The sequence below is a fragment of the Lacerta agilis genome, chromosome 15 (genome assembly GCF_009819535.1).
Source record: "Lacerta agilis isolate rLacAgi1 chromosome 15, rLacAgi1.pri, whole genome shotgun sequence".
Classification (NCBI taxonomy): domain Eukaryota; kingdom Metazoa; phylum Chordata; class Lepidosauria; order Squamata; family Lacertidae; genus Lacerta; species Lacerta agilis.
Window position 1 is genome coordinate 36,598,043 of NC_046326.1, and position 18,656 is coordinate 36,616,698.

Sequence of the window (18,656 nt, forward strand, 5' to 3'; positions counted from 1 at the left end):
AGCTACTTTACAGGGTTGTCATGAGGATAAAAGAGAAAGGAGAAGTGTGTATATATATCACTTTGTGCTCCTTAGAGAAAAGGATGGAGATAAACATACTAAGAAATATAATAGTAGTAGTAATAATAATAATAATAATAATAATAATAATAATAATAATCTGTGCAAACCTTGTCTGTGTACACACCATACATTTAAAGCACATTTAAAGCACATAGCTTCCCCCAAAGAATCCTGAGAACTGTAGTTCACAAACCAGAGAGCTACAATTTTCAGCACCCTTAACAAACTACAGCTCCCAGGATGCTTTGGAGAAGCCATGTGCTTTAAATGTGCCTTTAAATCCATGGTGTGTACACAGCTCAAAAGTTCTGGTCTGTGCTTGAACCCCTCCTGTAAAAACAGTGACAGTCTGGAGGCCCCCCGCTTGGCTTCCACGCTAAGGTTACCTCTCATAAACTGCTGCCAAAAGAGAAAGGAAAAAGAAAAGCCTCCTGACTTTTATTGTCTTCCCATAATTGCTGCTTATTTTACATTTCTGCATTTGCCAAGCCGTCCTGCCAGACGAGACAGCAGGTCACAAATTTTGCAATTTGTCTTGTCAAGAGAGGCAAATAACGTCTTTCTGCACGTGCCGAGAAGGTGGGCGGTGTTATCTTCACCCAAACGCTCCGTTTTCATGTTTCTTTGCTTCCCAGCCCCCCATTTTCTTAGGCTTAAAATAAAGGAGAAAATATGAATAGAACAGAAGACAATCCTTTATTCCTTCTGATTAATTAATACTGAAATGGGGTAGGAGAAGAAGTAAAAGAAGAAGAATGAGGGGAGGGAACTATCCCCCCCCAAGGCACAGAGCGGTGGAAAAAAATACCTGTGTAATTTCTAAGGTGTTCCTGCTGCGACAGTGTTCAGCGGCCCCTGTGACTTTCCCCCCAATGTCATTTGTCATAATTTGACACTGATAAAGAGTTTCTCTAGAGCCGTGTCTCTTCAAGGCAGTGAACATATCCATATCAAAGCCACTTGTGTTGTCCTTTTTTGGAAACCATTTTCCTCTTGGCCTAGTTTTCCTTTAGATTCTCAAACTGGTATTTGCCTTTATGCCCCCACCCTAAAACTTACCGGCAGTCTCCCCCCCACACACACACCTTCTTGCATGCACACTCTCACACAAAACTCCACTTTCCTTCTATAGCTGATCGTAATTTCCCCACTGCCAATCATCAAACAGTCTTTGAAGGGTGGGGGAAATCTGAGGAGGGGTCACTGAACCAGTATGTGTGCTCCCCTCTTCAGATTTAATATTGATGTACATCAGTCCAGGAGGAACACACCCCTGTTAATATAGCGAAGGTGTCTTTGTGGGGGCCACGGTCGCATTTGGAAATGATGGGTGCGCCTTATTATTTATCATTATTTGAAAACTTCTTAACTAATTACAGGTAGGTAGCCGTGTTGGTCTGCCATAGTCAAAACAAAATAAAAAATAAAAAAATTCCTTCTAGTAGCACCTTAGAGACCAACTAAGTTTGTTCTTGGTATGAGCTTTCGTGTGCATGCACACTTCTTCAGATACACTGAAATAGAAGTCACCAGACCCTTATATATAGTGAGGGAGTGGGGAGGGGTATTACTCAGAAGGGTGGTGGGAATGGGTGATTGGCTGATAGGTGTGGAAAACCTGTTGACGACTGTTAATGACTGCATTTGGTCTTACAGGAAAAAGCAAGGGGTGAGATGTATAATGAGATAAGAATCCAATGTCATAAGGGTCTGGTGACTTCTGTTTCAGTGTATCTGAAGAAGTGTGCATGCACACGAAAGCTCATACCAAGAACAAACTTAGTTGGTCTCTAAGGTGCTACTGGAAGGATTTTTTTTATTTTTTATTTTCTTAACTAATGTTATTTGGAGAGAAATAAAGTATAAGGGAAACAAAGAAAGCAGCAAGCCTTAGAAGAAAGCAGGCATAGTGCTCTGTGTGCTAATTTTAATCTTGGATATGCTGGCAAAAAGAAGCCAGTGCAACTTCTATACACCAGCACTGGTAAGGAGCTGGGTGGCTGGCCCCTGGTAGAAAGACACAGCGCAGTGCTGTTATGGCAAAGGAGCATTACAGTACATGCAACAAACCTGTGTTGCCGCTGTGCAGGAGTGCACAAATGTCCGTGCCGAAATGTCCACCGCCAAGCACAATGTGTTTTCAGTACTAGAGACCGAGCTGGATTTCACAGTGGGAACCCTTTTGCTGGGATGCTGCTTCCCATCATTTGGAGCCTAAACTTCAGACCAGACTAAATGGAGCTCTCCAGGGTACCTTAGTAGGGGGCGGGTGGAGGGAAAGAGGAAGAAGGGAGAGGAGAAGACTTGTACCAAAACATTCTGCTCTGATTAACCACCCTCTCCTCTGTCAGGCAATTCTGGAAGCCAGCTGTCTTGACTAGAAAACAACAGCAGATAAAAGTCAAAGCAGAATCCTTTTTTTGAGGAGGGGGGGTCTGTGTAAGCCTTTCCATAGCCCGGAGCGCCTATACCATTACACCAAGTAACATCATGTCGAACTACCTTGCAGCTCAGCGGAAGCCAATGGCCCTCCTATCAGGTTGTCAAGAGTGAATTATGTGGTCTCTGATACAAAAACACACACACACACACAAAATGTTCACGTTTCAGGGCTATTTGGCAGAGCCCTGGTTTCACAGCTCAAGTTGCATCTGCTAAATTTGCTCGTGAATTGCAATCTCAGAATGCAGCTCTCAATATCAGGAGTATTCTGCATGAAGTTTGGCGGGCTGTGATTATAGGCATTGCATTTTAATCCCACCTTTCCTCCTAGGATTTCAGGGTGATGCATATGGTTTGTTCTCTCTCTCTCTCTCTCTCTCTCTCTCTCTCTCTCTCTCTCTCTCTCTCTCTCTCTCTGTGTGTGTGTGTGTGTGTGTGTTTTATCTATCCTAACAGCTATCCTGTGAAGTAGATTAGGACGAGAGATAGTGATAGGCTCAAGGCCACCCAGTGAACTTCTTGGCCATAAAGGATTCCAGCCTGTTGTTGTTGTTCAGTCGTTCAGTCATGTCCGACTCTTTGTGACCCCATGGACCAGAGCATGCCAGGCACGCCTATCCTTCACTGCCTCCCGCAGTTTGGCCAAACTCATGCTAGTTGCTTTGAGAACACTGTCTCCAAATACATAGTCTGAGGCGATAACCACTACACTCACAAACACACACAGCAGTACCATTAAGGCTAGTTTCAGGACACCAGTCCGGAGCATCAAAACCTAGAAAACACAAATAACAGCCAAAGGCAGGTGATAGGGGTGGCACAACAAACAGTCTTGGCATTTCTTGGAAGTTTGTTATTTTATACCAGGCTTCCTCAAACTCGGCCCTCCAGATGTTTTGAGACTATAATTCCCATCATCCCTGACTGGTCCTGCTAGCTAGGGATCATGGGAGTTATAAGCCAAAAACATCTGGAGGGCCAAGTTTGAGGAAGCCTGTTTTATACCAAGTCTCCGCCTGAATACATTTCAACCAAAAGGTGTGCTCCAAGTAAGGATTCATTTAACTAAGGTTAACATCTGCAGCTGCTGTGTACTTTAAATGGGTGGTGTAGATGTGCCCCCAAATGCTACTCTGAGACTAGAACACTACTTTGAAACTTCATATATCTGCTTCTTATAGACTTTCAAGGTGTGATTGTTCCTTTTCCTGTGAAAAAAATCCAGATTACCACTGAAAAAAACAATGCTGAAAATCAGAAGAATAAGCTATGCCAAGCAATCCTGGCTGCTGGGCTTGCTTGCTTGCTCTACATACGACTTAGAAAAGAGCAGACGGGAGTGTATGTGATCTTCGGCTGTGTTGTCATTGGGGTTAGATTTGTTGTTGCTTTTCTGTTTGCACTGGCAATTTAATAAGGGCTTAATTTTTTTGTAAAAAAATAATAATTAAAGGCCTTTCACGGTTAAAAATAACGCAGACAGGGCAGATAAAGATACCAGTTAATTAGCACCACGTCACGATTGTAGCTTCCAATATTCCCCAGCCATATGGTCAACTCGATGTACTTCCATACAGCACAGCAGATCCAACAAAGGCTTCATTACCAGACATCAAGTTGAAGAAGCTTCCGGTTATGTGCAAATCAGGAGTGAAACCTCTTATTTCAGAACATTCCTAAGGTCGTGCAATGCTGAACAGCTGTTTGGAAGCTGCCAGGCGACCTTCAGAGAAATAAGCATCTCTCCTTGTCAATATCACAGGGACTAGGATTGCCGGAGTTTTCACTATGATAGCAAACTGCCAGCTCCTCAGATTGTATTTGCTGACCTCCCGCACGCCCCCCCCCCGTCCCCCGCAACCAGGAACGCTAAGCATCTGCTTGTAACATGCTATGGTTTTGTTCCATTTTTAATCTGCAACTCTCCTAATTAATAGATCCCTGAGCACTTTTGCCAAAGCAAATTCAAAGCAAACCCTTTACAGCAAAAAATCTCGACGTTTTTTGTTTCGTTTTCACACAGTACCAGTGACCACAAGTAGCATCTGGGGATGGCATTAGAGGGCTAGAAATAGATTTTTCTGAGTGACCGTGTTCATCTGCTGACAGCAGTAATCTGTGAGAGGGATGTCGTGTACTCAAGCAAGTGACTCGTGATACCACATAAATCTGTAAGGACAAAAATTAGGCGGGGCGAATCTGCAACTACATGGACCTTAGGCTCTGTTCATCCTCAGATTCTCAGGGTGTCTGGTAAACATGCTCGGTGAATTCAATGAAATGCTCTCCTACCCACACAATGTTTGTGTGTGTTTTAAAAAAAAATCATATTGTTATTACCACCAGGATAGCTCAGTTGGTAGAACATGACACTCTTAATCTCAGGGTTGTGGGTTCAAGGCCTAAATTGGGCAAAGGATTCCTGCATTACAGGAGGGTTGGACTAGACCCTTGTAGTGCCTTCCAACTCTATGATTCTATGATGTCTTAAGGCATGTCACAACATTGTAAAATGCATTTAATACAGCATTTTGGCACCTGAGATGAACCACAAAATGCTGCTGCCGTCCCCTGGAACAAGGGGTGGTGGTGAAGATGTTTGTCTCCACATTTAATTCGTGGGATTTCAACAAGCTAGCCTTCAACCGCAGAAGGCTGAAATCGCAAATGTGCCCACATTTTTAAGCACTCCTTGGGGACACAGCTATGGGTGCAGAGCTCTTCCTACACTTCAGAATTTACCATTTCAGCACCGAGGAGCATCACTGAAGGCTGCCATCTCATTGTCCCTAGGTAGGAGTGCAAGTCACTTGTCACACAGCCTAGCATAGGAGACTGCTCCATCTCTGCAGAGATGAAGGTTTTGCACAAAGCCAGCTACAGTAAAAAGCCAGGTAAACTCCTGGAGATCAGCAAGAGCAGTGAAACTGCTTGTAGCTCCTTCTGCCTTGCCGTCTATGCATTGCCTAACAAGCCAGAAAATGACTCATCCCCAGACCTGAAGCTCTATTTGCAATTCAAAAAGATAAAAGGGAGAGAGGAAAGTCACAGCAGGGAGTTCACAAGCACCTTCTGCATTAGAGGACCTATGTCAGCAGTTTCCCCCCTCAGTGGCCCTTTGTAGAATTGGGGGTGGGGTGGAGGGGCAGCAAAAACCAGTATCAGGGAATGGTATTTTTGGTATTAAATGGGCTAATAGTTCTGCAGCTGCAAGCACCATGGAAAACTCCCTTCACTGAGCAAGATTTTTTTTAAAAAAAATCCTGCTTTACACAGCTAAGCTGGATCAAACTATGGTTAAAAACAACAACGGAAATTATTTCCTTAGAAACTCTGTGTGTGTGCATGTGCGTGTGCACATGTGCATGTGAATATGAGAGATATGTGGGAATTCAGCAATTCAGAAACCTACCCATTTCAACTTGTTGTTGTTTAAAAATATGTTATTGTCTTATCACTTGCTGCTCTGAGCTCCTTTGGGAGCAAGGGCAGGATAGACGTGTAATAAATTAAACAAATAAAGTGTGCATAAATTACTGAAAAACGCAAACAAAAATGCATTATATTAGGAAAGATTGCTTTACAAATATGTGTATATTTACAAATAATGCGTACATAAAAATGCAATATTGGGGAAAATTCACATTCATATGCTGAATTTTCATGAGGACTCAAAAAAAACAGTCCAAAACTGATGGGGAAACATGGGAAAGATAGGAAAAATGGTAGAGGGACTTAAGTATTATTTATATCTGTCTGATGTTCATCAGCTGGTGCAAGCTAGATCATCTAGGATAGGATGTTTTCAAATATTAAAGTGGTATATAACTGTTTTAAATTTTAAAAAAATGAACCTTGTTACTGGAAAAACAGCATAGAAATATTAAATCAAATCAAAGCTCTCAACCACTCAGGGAATTCTGTGGCAGCATGGGCACCAAACCACCCTGTACTTTCCACAACTAGCTTTATTATTTATTTATTTATACATACATACATACATACATACATACATACATACATACATACCCCGCCCATCTGGCTGGGTTGCTTTTACTGCAAAACTGCACAGCTGTGGTTTCCAGAGCTTGACCAGTGGCGTAGCGTGGGCAGGGGGTTGGGGGCTGGTTTCCTTCCTGCCCCTTTTGTAAAGGGCTTTTTTCGGCGCTTGGCTGCAGAGCCGCAGCGCAGAGGCGAGGGGCGGGCCAGTGAGGCGTCACCCTTGTCGCTGGCATCGTGACGCCCCTCCTTGCTGGCCCACCCCTTGCCTCCGCACCGCGGCTCTGCAGCAGAGTGCCAAAAGGGGGGGGGGGGAGGAAAGCAGCCGCCTGCAGAGCAAACAAGCGGCTGCTTTCCTTTCGTAGCGCCCCTGCATCGTGCTTCATGACGCACGCCGCTGCCCCTGGGGGTGCCTTCAGTTTGGCGCCCAGGTGCCACAGCGGCTTGCTCCGCCACTGAACTTGACTCCACATAGTAATAGGTTTTGTTTGGCCTAAATGCAGTTTAGGGCATTTTCAGACTGGCTCTGACTTGTCCTTAACATCATGGTCATTGTGGGGCAGTCCCATTCCAGATAATGGCAAGTGAATTTGGGAGCCTGGAGTAGATGCATGTCAAAAACAGGGCTGTGGTGGCCGTGGCGGATTCCATCTCCTTATTGAAAAAAAGGGCACCTTTTTGGAACAGGCGCAGTCAAATCCATGTCTCCGAAAAGGGACTGGCAAAGTAGCTATTGATTTTAGTGAGAAAGGGACTGCCTCCTGCCAGAGTGCCATTTCCGATACACAAAAGGGTGTCGGGCGCAAATCTGAAGTTGTCAGCCTGAGAGAATTCACCAGCTACTATCGCCCTTCTCTTCCCCATGTTTCCTGGGGAAGAGGGGAGGGTCTAAGGTCACACAAAATGTCATTAATCATTCTTCCCAGATGCCAAGGTCCTCATTGGACAGTTCTATTAATCAGGGGGCTATCAAAAGTACAGCTTGCTTTAGGTCTCCATTGTACAGCTCTGCCGCCTATCATAGAGGAGATAATCTTATCAGCAACAAGGGAGGGGGGTTGCCCACTGAGTCGCACGAGAGTGGAAGAATGGGGTTTCTTTTCTTTCCTTTATTTATTTATTTATCCTCCCGCCTCAGAGGATGAGCTGTTTCTTGTCTTGTCAAACCTGCGGCCCTTTCTTTCAAGAATCGGCTTTCAGAATCCAATTTGTCAAGCCGGACAATCATTTGAGAATCCAGGTTCCTTTTTTAAAAGTGCGGGGTGGGGGGGGGAGAGGCTTGGTGACTTTATTTATTTATTTATTTATTCATTCTTAAAGGCAGGTGTCTTTTTTAAAAGGTGGCTCAAAAGGGATTTGGAAACAGGCTGAGTGGAGCACAACATCAATTAATCTTCAGAGAGCAGAGGCTTTGTGAAGATGGAGTGTCAAAAGGCAAGTTGCTGGGTTTTAGGAGATGGAGAATATCGATGTTTCCCGTCTTTTTTTTTTTCTTATTTCTTTTCTTTTCTGTTCTATCCCCCTCCAATGGAGCAAAAAGAGTGTAAAGGGATATTCATCTCAGTTGATGCGTCAACTGAGGTAAAAGAAAGCCAGTAATGGGTGCAAAAAGTCTGTGGTAAACTTATCCACTATGCTTTAAGTAAGGAAAATCAGTAAGGAAAATCAGGAAGGCTGTCAGAGAGTTATTTGGCAACATAGCTACAATATAACACACCGTGGACCAGGTAGTTCCCACAATTTTTCCTCTACCATGAAGTTATTGTTGGATTCTTTATTCAAAATATGTTATGCCCCATCTTTCCTTTTTTTTAAAAAAAAAAAATGCTCAAGGTGGTTAATAGCCTTTTTAAAACAGCAGCAGCAATAAGAAGTTTCTAGGTGACATTAAGACGAACAGCTGCTGTGCTCTGTCTTAGCAGGCCTATCTTATATAGGGGGACACACATGGCGGCAACAGAATGTTGCAGTGTGGAATGTTCCTGTTCCCAATCTAACCATTATTTAAGCTTTGTGTAAGCAAACCAGGATGACTGTTCAACAAACTAGTTGTGTGAAGGTAAAAGGTAAGGTAAAAGACCCCTGGGTGGCTAAGTCCAGTCAAAGTTAACTATGGGGCGCAGCACTCATTTCACTTCAGGCAGAGGGAGTTGGTGTTTGTCCACAGACAGTTTTCTGGGTCATGTGACCAGCATGACTTCTGGCTCAATGGGACACCATGATGAGTGCCAGAGTGCACGGAAATGCCGTTTACCTTCCTGCCGCAGCGGTACCTATTTATCTACTTGCACTGGTATGCTTTCAAACTGTGATGTATGTATGATGTATGGAGGGGTGGTCTTGAGCTCCAGGGCAGGGAATTTCAAAATGGCTATATAAGACCTTGTGCGCCATTGTTCAAGGTCCTCCTCCTCTCTCCTGTCTGTGAGGGGAGCACCCTGTTGCAACAGCTTTAATAAAGATCAGGCTTACTAGCTGCTTTGCTTCTCAATATTCTCTGGTTGGCCTCTGTTATTTTCTCCTACAGATGGAGAACCTACAAAGGACTCTATAAGGGCTCTTGAGTACCCCATAAGGGAATAAGGGCAGATTTTGTTTACAACAGGAGCTCACCTCATCTCATGGATTCGAACCGCCAACCTTCCGATCGGCAAGCCCAATAGGCTCAGTGGTTTTGACAAGAGCACCACCCACGTCCCTGAAGGAACCTTAAATGAAAGCTGACAATCCAGGAATGTGGTTGAAATATCCCTAAGGGGACCTAGCCAACCCCTCTCCCCTAACAGGCACTTAATGTAAAGAAAATATGGAACAAGTGTTCCAGATTCGAGTGATGCCAAGGACCCTTTCATTTCCACCTTGGTGCTTCACCCGCCTATTCCACTGTTGCTGCAAAGCCTCACCTGATGCCACATGGCACAAATCTCGCTCTTCCTCTTCTCTCCATTCAGAAAAGCACAGCACAGTACCCGCCCCCCCCTTGCCCGACCCAACATCCTTGTTGCCGATTGCTCATGTTGCAACCACTTAACCGGAATATCCTTGAGATATCTTGTTAGCTCAGTTACGGGGGAAGGAGCGAGGCTGGCGAAGAAAGGCTGGCTTGTAGATTCCTAGGCTACTTTATGAAACCTGACAATCCAACTATCTCTATTACACGCTTTTTTTTTTATTTAGCAGCTGTATGCACAGTGGGGCTTGGTAGGAAGGTGCGGGGGGAGCGGGGAGAAAGACAAACTAGATTGCTTTTGTAAGGCCTGCAAAGAGACCGGGAAGCCTACAGTGGAAAGGGTCGAATTCCAAGCTTACCAAATAGAATGACGGGTATGGTAAATGGGGTGTTTCACTGGGCACATATACAGCACAGCTGTCAACCTTCTCCTTTTTTGCGGGAAATTCCCCTATCAGTACTATACTATAGACTATAGTACTGATAGGGGAATTTCCCGCAAAAAAGGGAAGGTTGACACCTATGAAGCAACTAATTCTTCCCAAAGACCTAAAAGAAGCCAACAGGCCCATACCATTCCTCACTTTCTAATCCACATGGGAAGGTGAAGGCATTGGAAGCCTCAGGCTAGGGGGTGCCTCCAGACTGCCACTATTTTGAGGGAGGGGCTCAAGCATATAGTTATCTAATGGAAAGTTCAATTTGTGTAATTACAGAGGATCAAAACACTGTCACTTGAATGCAACAACAACAACAAAATTAAACAAGATTTTTTCAGTTAGGAAAGTGATGGTGAAAAGAACTGAAAAGCGCAGGGTGAATGAATGTTGAATGGGAAGATGTGTAAACACCCAGTAAAAAAATTCAGGATGAATGCTCACGGAAACAGGTCATCTGGAAACAACCCATTCGTTTAGAAAAGGAGCATGCAAATTTACTACTACGAATAGCAGCAATAATATCACTTTACATTGTAGGAAAGTGGTTTACCGTAATTTCAATCCAGATGTGCAAATAGAAACTGCAGTGGTATGTAATTGCAAACTTTGGCCACATCACCATCATACTTTTAGAGCACTTTTATACCACAAACAGCCATGGCTTCCCCCAAATAATCTTGGGAACTGTAGTTTGTTATGGGAATAGCTCTATGAGAGGTCTTCTAACTATTCTCAGCACCTTTAAAAAACTACTGTTTGTAGGTTTCCGTTCTCCACCTGTGTTCCCCGGAACTGCTTCCCTCTGTGGACCCACTCACAGTACCCTTTGGTTCCTACTTATCATTACATTAACTCTACTCAGACACCTGCTCACCTGTCTGCATTCTTTATGGCCTGATCTTGGGAAGGAACATTGACCCACAAAAAGGCTCCCAGTGGTGGCTGGTACTCATTGCGACTGATGAGGAAGCAGTCAGGAAGCCTAACAGTAGGTGAAGCCGGAGCCAATGACAGACAGAGCCAACTAAATCTACTTTTGTCCCCATCCTTGTTCTGCAAGGGCGTCAGTGAGAAAAAGGAGGAAGAAGCTGGTGGCTACCCTTTGGACTGGTTGTAAATAAGAAGGCAGGAAGGCAGGTGGGGATTAGCTGAGAGCAGATGGAGGTTGGTGGGATGATGCCTGCTCCATTTAGCCTTGGCAAACAGCAATCTCAATATACATTCAGCAGCAAGCCCAAGAATATCAGCACACACACACACATGATAACCTCCTAGCTTATCATGGTGGCAATGTTCACAGAAGCTGAAGCCATCAGGAGAACTGCTGGCAACCAAAAGGAACAAAGAATGGGGCAAGATGTAGAAAAGGCCTGATGGGATGTGACTGGCCCAGAGTCCTGGGATTGGAATGCAAAGAAATGGGAAGCGACCGGCAAGGCAACCGGACAATGAGAAAAGCGTTTGTGATTTTTGCCGTGAAAACGGGCAGTTAAAGATCATTGGAATGGACAAGGCAATCTTCCGACAGGCTGGAGTCGTGATTGCTTCCAACGTGATGGAAGCAAGCAGGAAAAAAACACACAAGGCGGTGCTTAATAGCATCCAATTTCCAATAAGTTACTTGGATTCTCAACTTGCTGGGGGGCAAAGATTCCTGCCGCCGCCCCAGCTTTTATACAGCCGTGCAGCAAAGGCTCCAAAAATTTCTTGATTTATATTGCATTAACTATTAAGTTCAGGACAGACAAGGAAGTACTTCACACAACACACAACTTACTGGTAACTTGTGGAATTTACTGCCACATTGTGCAGTGCTAGGTGCTAGAGATTTATTCAGAAATATCCATGAAGGGTAGGTTTATTAACCATCCACTAGCTATGACAGCCAAATGAAACCCCCATGTGTAGAAGCAGTATAGCTCTGAGTTCCAGATGTTGGGGAGAAAAAACAATGGATGGCCAATATCTTCATGCCCTACCTGCAAGTGTTGAGGCTTGTGACTGACCATCATGGAATGGAAACAGAGGGTTCTTACAAACTCATTTCTACTCAAATTAGTTTCATGGAAATAAATGGACTGAAGATAGTCATGTCTATTATTTTCAATGGATCTACTCCAGGCATTACTAGGGATGTTGGAGAATTCCAATGATAACAGAAACCTTAGCAGAAATTGCCCATGTTCGCTTATTCGTCCGATGTCCAGAACAGAAATCAACCCAGTGAATACGATTAGTATTCACTGTTGCTGTTACTTTCAGTCCGCAAATGCTACAAGTTTATGTCCATCCATTCCCTATCTGCATTACAAATGAGATGGCATAAATTAATGACAACATAACTAATTACAGAAGTGATGTAATATCGCAACAGCAGACAGTGAGACAAATAATGTAGTTTTTGGCACAAGACGAATTGCGGTGGAATGGAAACAGTGCTGCATGAAGCAAATATAGGGCAGAACGGAAAAGGATGCCTACTTGCATCCCTAAATATGACTCCCATTGGATATAATGCAGAATAAAAAGGTAAAGGGATCCCTGACCATTAGGTCCAGTCGTGTCCGACTCTGGGGTTGCGGCACTCATCTCTCTCTATAGGCCGAGAGAGCCGGCGTTTGTCCGCAGACAGCTTCCGGGTCATGTGGTCAGCATGACAAAGCCGCTTCTGGCGAACCAGATCAGCGCACGGAAACGCCGTTTACCTTCCCGCCAGAGCGGTCCCTATTTATCTACTTGCACTTTGACATGCTTTCAAACTGCTGGGTGGGCAGGAGCTGGGACCGAGCAACGGGAGCTCACCCCGTGGCAGGGATTCGAACTGCCAACCTTCTGATCAGCACGCCCTAGGCTCTGTGGTTTAACCCACAGCGCCACCTGGTCCCTTCATAATGCAGAATACTGACTGGCTAATTTTGCAAGGAAAATATGTTGTTGGCATCCATCTGTATTGAGAGACAATGGAGTGCACCTCCGGGGGTGAAGCCAAACCGCTGCGTCAACAGAACCGAAGTGATCTCCCCAGGGAAAGGGGGGGGGGAGAGAGAAAGAGACTGGGAGCCCAAAGTAACCCAGCTAATAGGATTTACACCCAAGTAAGTGTGTCTATAGTTAACAGTTTTAAGGAGTTTCTAGATAGGGGATTAATATTGCAAATGAGTCATTCAGATATTGCAGTTCAGTTGCTGACAACATACTTTTGTTTTGTTTTTTTACTTACTGGGTTGTTGTTTTTTGAGGAAAGGGTAAATCTAGATTAAATTAGGAAATCTGGCATTCTGATACTCACAGTTTGATGCTGGTATTTTGATTGCAGTAGCACCGGAGCACAGGAAGCTTCCTTATACCACGTCAAAAGACTGGTTCATCTAGCTCAGTGCCGTCACCACTGACCAGAGAGGACCTTCTGCATGGAAAATGGATGCTCTACCACCGGGCAAGTGTCTGTGAGAAGAACAAAGGGAGCAAACTGAAGTTTGAAGGAGAGATGGAAACATAGCCAGCAGAGTTTGGAGTGACCCAACATGGGAGTGGTGGACTTTGGCTGCCTGTTGGGAGTGTTCCCTGTGCCCTTGAACACAGCCCATATGGTGTCCTCCAGATGTGGTTGGAGAGCCGCTCCCATCATCCCTGCCACTGGCAATACAGGCTGGGGCTGATGGGAGCTGTAGTCTACTAACACCTGCAGGGTACTACATTGGCTGCTCCTGGCTTATGACCAGCCAGTATATTTGTAAATAGACACAAGCATTACAGAATGCCAATATGCTTCCAAAGGAAACCAAACTCAGGTGAGCACTGCAGCCTTCCAACTTCTCACCAAATAAAGTGGGGTGATCTTAATAATATCTATGTATACACTTAGAGGAAGGCATAGCAGATGCGGGGGAACAGCAAAGATGGAAATATGTTTATAATTATAATGGAGATTTCAGGGATTCTGTCATTTTACTTCACAGAATGGCCTCACTTCCATTTCAATTTTTCTTCCATTCTATTAGTTTTACAATATTCTGTCTGTCTAGGCTGATAGATTGATTTAAGGATCAGTTTGTTGGGGAAATCAGGGCTTGGAACGGCTCATGCCCGTGGCCTAACTTCTCTATCTTTTTAAATATTTCAGTTCCTGGAGATCTTTATTTCCCATTTCGATTTCCTGTAGCACACTAAATTTATCTCAGTCAGTTCGTCAAGTTGTCCTGCTCTCCTCCTCCTCCCTCTTATCTCCACTTCCCCCTGTACAACCGGAAAAAACACCTACACTATCTCTGCTGCCAATAAACTCAACCAGTAGTAATCCGCAGATTATTTTGATAGGACAGCATTGGACGCAAAGGCAAAAACTTTGAAGTGGAGGACTCGTCCTGGTCTCTGGGCACATTGCCCAAAGCCCAGCAGACCCTTGCTTTGAGGATAAATGGATTTTTGCTGCCCGGATATGCCATCAATCCCAGTATGGCATTCTCCAACTGGAAGCAGCACTGCAATGTCCGAGGCATAGGGACAAAAGTTCAGTGGTGGACAGGGCCGTCTTAACCATTGAGCCTACTGGCGCAACACGCCAGGGCGGAATGGCCTGGAGGCCACCTCCACCCTCCAGCCCCGCTGGCAGCACCCGCCGGCAGCGCCCTCCGGCTACCCGGCGGAGCGCGGGAGCTGGCCAGCCGGGCCCTCGGGCTGCCCGGCAGAGCATGGGAGCGCGAGCCGGCCAGCCGCAACGCGCCCTCGGGCTGCCTGGCAGAGTGCGTGAGCGCAAGTCGGCCGTGCCGCATCCTCCAGCTGCCCGGCAGAGCGCGAGCTGCCCAGCCGCACCGTGCCCTCCGGTTGCCCAGCGGAGCGCGGGAGCACGAGTTTGCTGGCCGCACCAGGGCGCCTGATATGCTTAAGACGGCCCTGGTGGTAGACCATGTGCTTTGCATGACAAATTAATGCTCCCAGGAAGGTTGCTATGTTCATAACCTGTATCTTGAAGGTGTGTGCATCATAGCTTAACAGTAGAGATCTGTATGCAGAAAGTCTCAAGTTCTATTTTCAGTATGTGGAGGGGGAAAGGGAGTCTAGCAGATCAGAGAGTGGCACTTGATAGCCATCCTCTGCCACCCACAAGGTGCCACTGGGCTCCATTCCTACCCTGAAGTGTCCAGGTGCTATTAGTTGTCCCCCATGTTACAGAGGCTCAACTGGAACCAGACTTTTAGTGTTGCTGGTCCCGTGCTATGGAATGCTCTTCCAGCAGAGATTCAGCAGGCACCCCTCGCTTTTGACTTTTGCTTAAGTTGCATGTTTGTTTTTTTAATTACTCAGTCAACTTAATCATAGAATCAAAGAACTGTAGAGTTGGAAGGCACCCCAAGGGTCATCTAGCCCAACCCCCTGCAATAAAGGAATCATGGCTAAAGAATTCCTGAAAAAGGTGGATCTCGCACCTTCACTATACAGTTTTCATCATATGGGGGAAGACAAACCTCTTTACCTGGGCCTTTGAGACTTGAGAGGTATACTTTTAGGACCTATTCTGTAATTTGTTTTTAGCTTAGTTACTTTAAATTGTTGTCACCCACCCTGGGAACCTAGGGTGAAGGGCAGGTAATAAATCATCACCGTAAAATGTTGCACAAACCGTCTTCCCTAATTCACATTAATTGTGTTGCTAAGAAAATAGCCAAGGTAATGTGGGAGGGACAGACACGCATGCACACAAGAGAAAGATGGCACATCTTCTTTCATGTGTGTGTGTTTTTTTTACAAGCCACCAGAGAATGAAACCTGCATAACATTATATATGTCAGCCTCTCTTTCAAAGACACAAACTCAGCACCATTCCTTTGCCACGTACCTGCTAACAGTCTCTATTACAAAGGCATTTGCCTCCTGGAGATGCTCTCACAAGCAGAGTCAAGCTAGTGTGGAACTGTGAAGTTCGGTCTCTCTCTCCCCCTCTGTTTACGGTCAGGTAATCTGTCTCTCAGTGCATGTCAGCCTAGCAAGAGGCACCCAGCACAATCACATCTCTCTGTAAAACTCTACCTTCATCCCACATGCATCCTCTTTCACTGCGCTCAGGGATGATACTCACTGATGACACAGAAAGATTATTTCACATTTTGCATCAAATGACCGTTCGAGAGATGACTATAATATAATCTCTTTCCTAGGAGCTTGTGATCCAGGCTTTGCCCTTGAACACTGTTTCAGAATGTTGTAAAAGTAGCTAAACTCTGCCCCTCTAGATCATTTGCATCATATATATTCCTTCTCTAGACAATCTGCACTTGGCAAGGGAGGGGTGCATTGCCAGGTGCAATGGAACAACATCCTCAATTTGCCTTCAGTGCTCCTTTAGGAAAACTGGGCAGATGTGAGCCCCCAAGGAGAGAACAAGGAAATAGGCAGAGGTGACACGGTAAGGAAGAGGTGGACACCCCCACCAAACTACCTTGGCAAAACCTGGAACCAGAATTGTGGGTAGCACTAGAGTGACATACAGACTTTTCTGGCTAATGGAGATGGAATGGGCAGTTCCATAGTGGTACAGACCAGGTGGGGACGACGACGACCTGTGATCCTTCCCATGTCACTGAACTCAAACTCCCATCAGCCCCAGCTAGAAGACCCAGTGGTCAGCACTAGGGGCTGGTTCATTGGGGCACTGCCCCACCAACCTCAGTCTGCCTCCACCTTACCATCATCTTGTCATTGGTTCTGGCTTTACCTACGGGTTGTGCTCCCTGCCTTCTGCCCTGCCAATCCCAATGGGCATCAGACACCAACTGGGGGTTAGGCATAATGCAATTTCCAGCCCACCAACATCCAGCCAGCCATAGATAACTCACTCCTGGTAAAGACACAGTGCAGCTCACAATTTTCTTCTTTATGCATTTACTCATGGGCGTAGCCGGGGGGGCAGGGAAGGGCAGCTCCCCCCCAAAAAAATTACATAGCAAACTCAGATTCTGCTCCCCTAACCAAAGGCCTGCCCCCCCCAAAAAAAATCCTGGTTATGCACATGCATTTACTTTTCATTTTTTTCTGGGCTTGGCCTCATTCTGCTCTCATTCTGCCCCAGCAACAAGGTGGATACGATTGCTCTGGGGCTCAAAGCCTCCAGAGACGCGGCATTTTCTCTCAAGGCTCGCCATGACACCCAGCCTCCCAAGAGTTGGCCGGTGCTTAAGCTTTTTCTCCTTGAGTCTTCAAGCAGAGGTCAACAACAGAAGGACACCTTCCCCATCTCCGGATTACAGAAAATTGAAATAAGCCTCTCTCATGGCGGGTGGAAAAAGAAATCTTAGCTGTCATTCCTAATATCATCACGATCCACAGCAGCTGGCTGGGGAGCAAGAAAATATTAATAACAATAATATATTTTTGGACAAAAAAAACCTGCGGAAGAATAAAGTTGTCTTGTTATTTCCATTTTCATATCAACATTCCCCGAACAAGTAACCTTATTTGCTGTTCCTCTGATTTCTCCGAGCTGCTAAAATTGTGAGCGCAGCACCCTCTGCTGGTGCAAACTCTGAAATATAGTCAAAGGAGTTGAAATCGTACAACAGACACACATAACAAATGTGTGCTCTATTCAGGCTGAGGCAAGTGATCATGCCCAAGTGCTCAAATGTCAAAGGTGGCCAGTGTGGTGACCCCAGAGGTTGCTTGACTGCAACATGAGATTGACCAGTTGCCTACTCTGGAAATGGTTGTGTTCCTTCTGAAAGAAAAGTTCCTCAGTTTGGGGAATGCACCAGGATTTACCCCTGCCACCCAAGACTCGGGTAGCTTCAGTGGCTTGGAGTACCTTTTACTTGTTACATCTGGTATGACAATTACAGCTGTACTTCAGCGGAGATACCCTGGTCACAGTGATTCAAGTACCAGTAATCTCCAAACTAAATTATAGGAAATGACCACTTTGCACACAAACAAGGACAAATGCACACAGCTTTCGATCCTGGAAGGGGCAGAACAGGGGCAGAACAGGCTTACATATGCAGTGATCCAGAATGCAACCCCCACACAAACAGGGAGTTTGCTGCACAGGCAACGGCCGATTTACACGCGAATGCACACACATGCACAGCGCCGAACCAAAGAAGTGACGCCAAAACATCCCTAAAAGGGTGGAATGGGGGTGGGGTCAAATGCATTATGTGGGCTCCGCCAACGCACACGTTACCCCCCCCCCCACACACACACACAAAATGAGGATTGCTTGTCTTGCAATGAGCTCTATGAGGAACTACCCTTGGGCTTGGTACAGAAGCTCTGGCTGGTACAACATGCTGCAGCTGAACTATTGGTGAGGACAGACTACCGCCAACACATATACTCCAGTGCTCAGAAGCTCGCACCGGCTGCCCATATGCTGTCAGGCCAAATTCAAAGTTTTTGTATTGATTTATAAGGCCCTTAACAACTTGAGTGCAGGATACCTTAAGGGCCCCCCAATTCCTTATAGCTCTGCCTAATCACTGAGATTTTCAGGGAATCTCTGTTAGCAATTCTCCCACGGTTCAGCTTACACCCACCAGGAGCTGAGTGTTCAGTATTGTGGGCTCGATTCTGTGGAGCTCCATCCCGGAGGAGATCAGAAAGGCCCTCTCCCTGTTGAACATCAGGTACTTGACATTTCTATTTCAGCAGGCATTTTAAGCAAGCTTTCCGATTTTCCAGCTTATTTTAATTGATTTTATCCACTGTACATTTTTGTGAGTTTATCATATACCACGTAGAAACTGTTTCGTAGCATATAATATCGCTTC

The 18,656-nt window shown here is 45.4% G+C and overlaps 1 long non-coding RNA gene across 1 annotated transcript in view; it reads right to left on the reverse strand.

The window, feature by feature from the left end:
• The window catches only part of LOC117059662, a 77,915-nt gene extending 64,647 nt beyond the window's left edge, over window positions 1-13,268 (reverse strand). The window contains exon 1 of the long non-coding RNA XR_004427937.1: window positions 13,184-13,268. This is a non-coding gene — a long non-coding RNA (uncharacterized LOC117059662). The remainder of the gene's footprint in view (window positions 1-13,183) is intronic.
• Window positions 13,269-18,656: the final 5,388 nt, after the last annotated feature.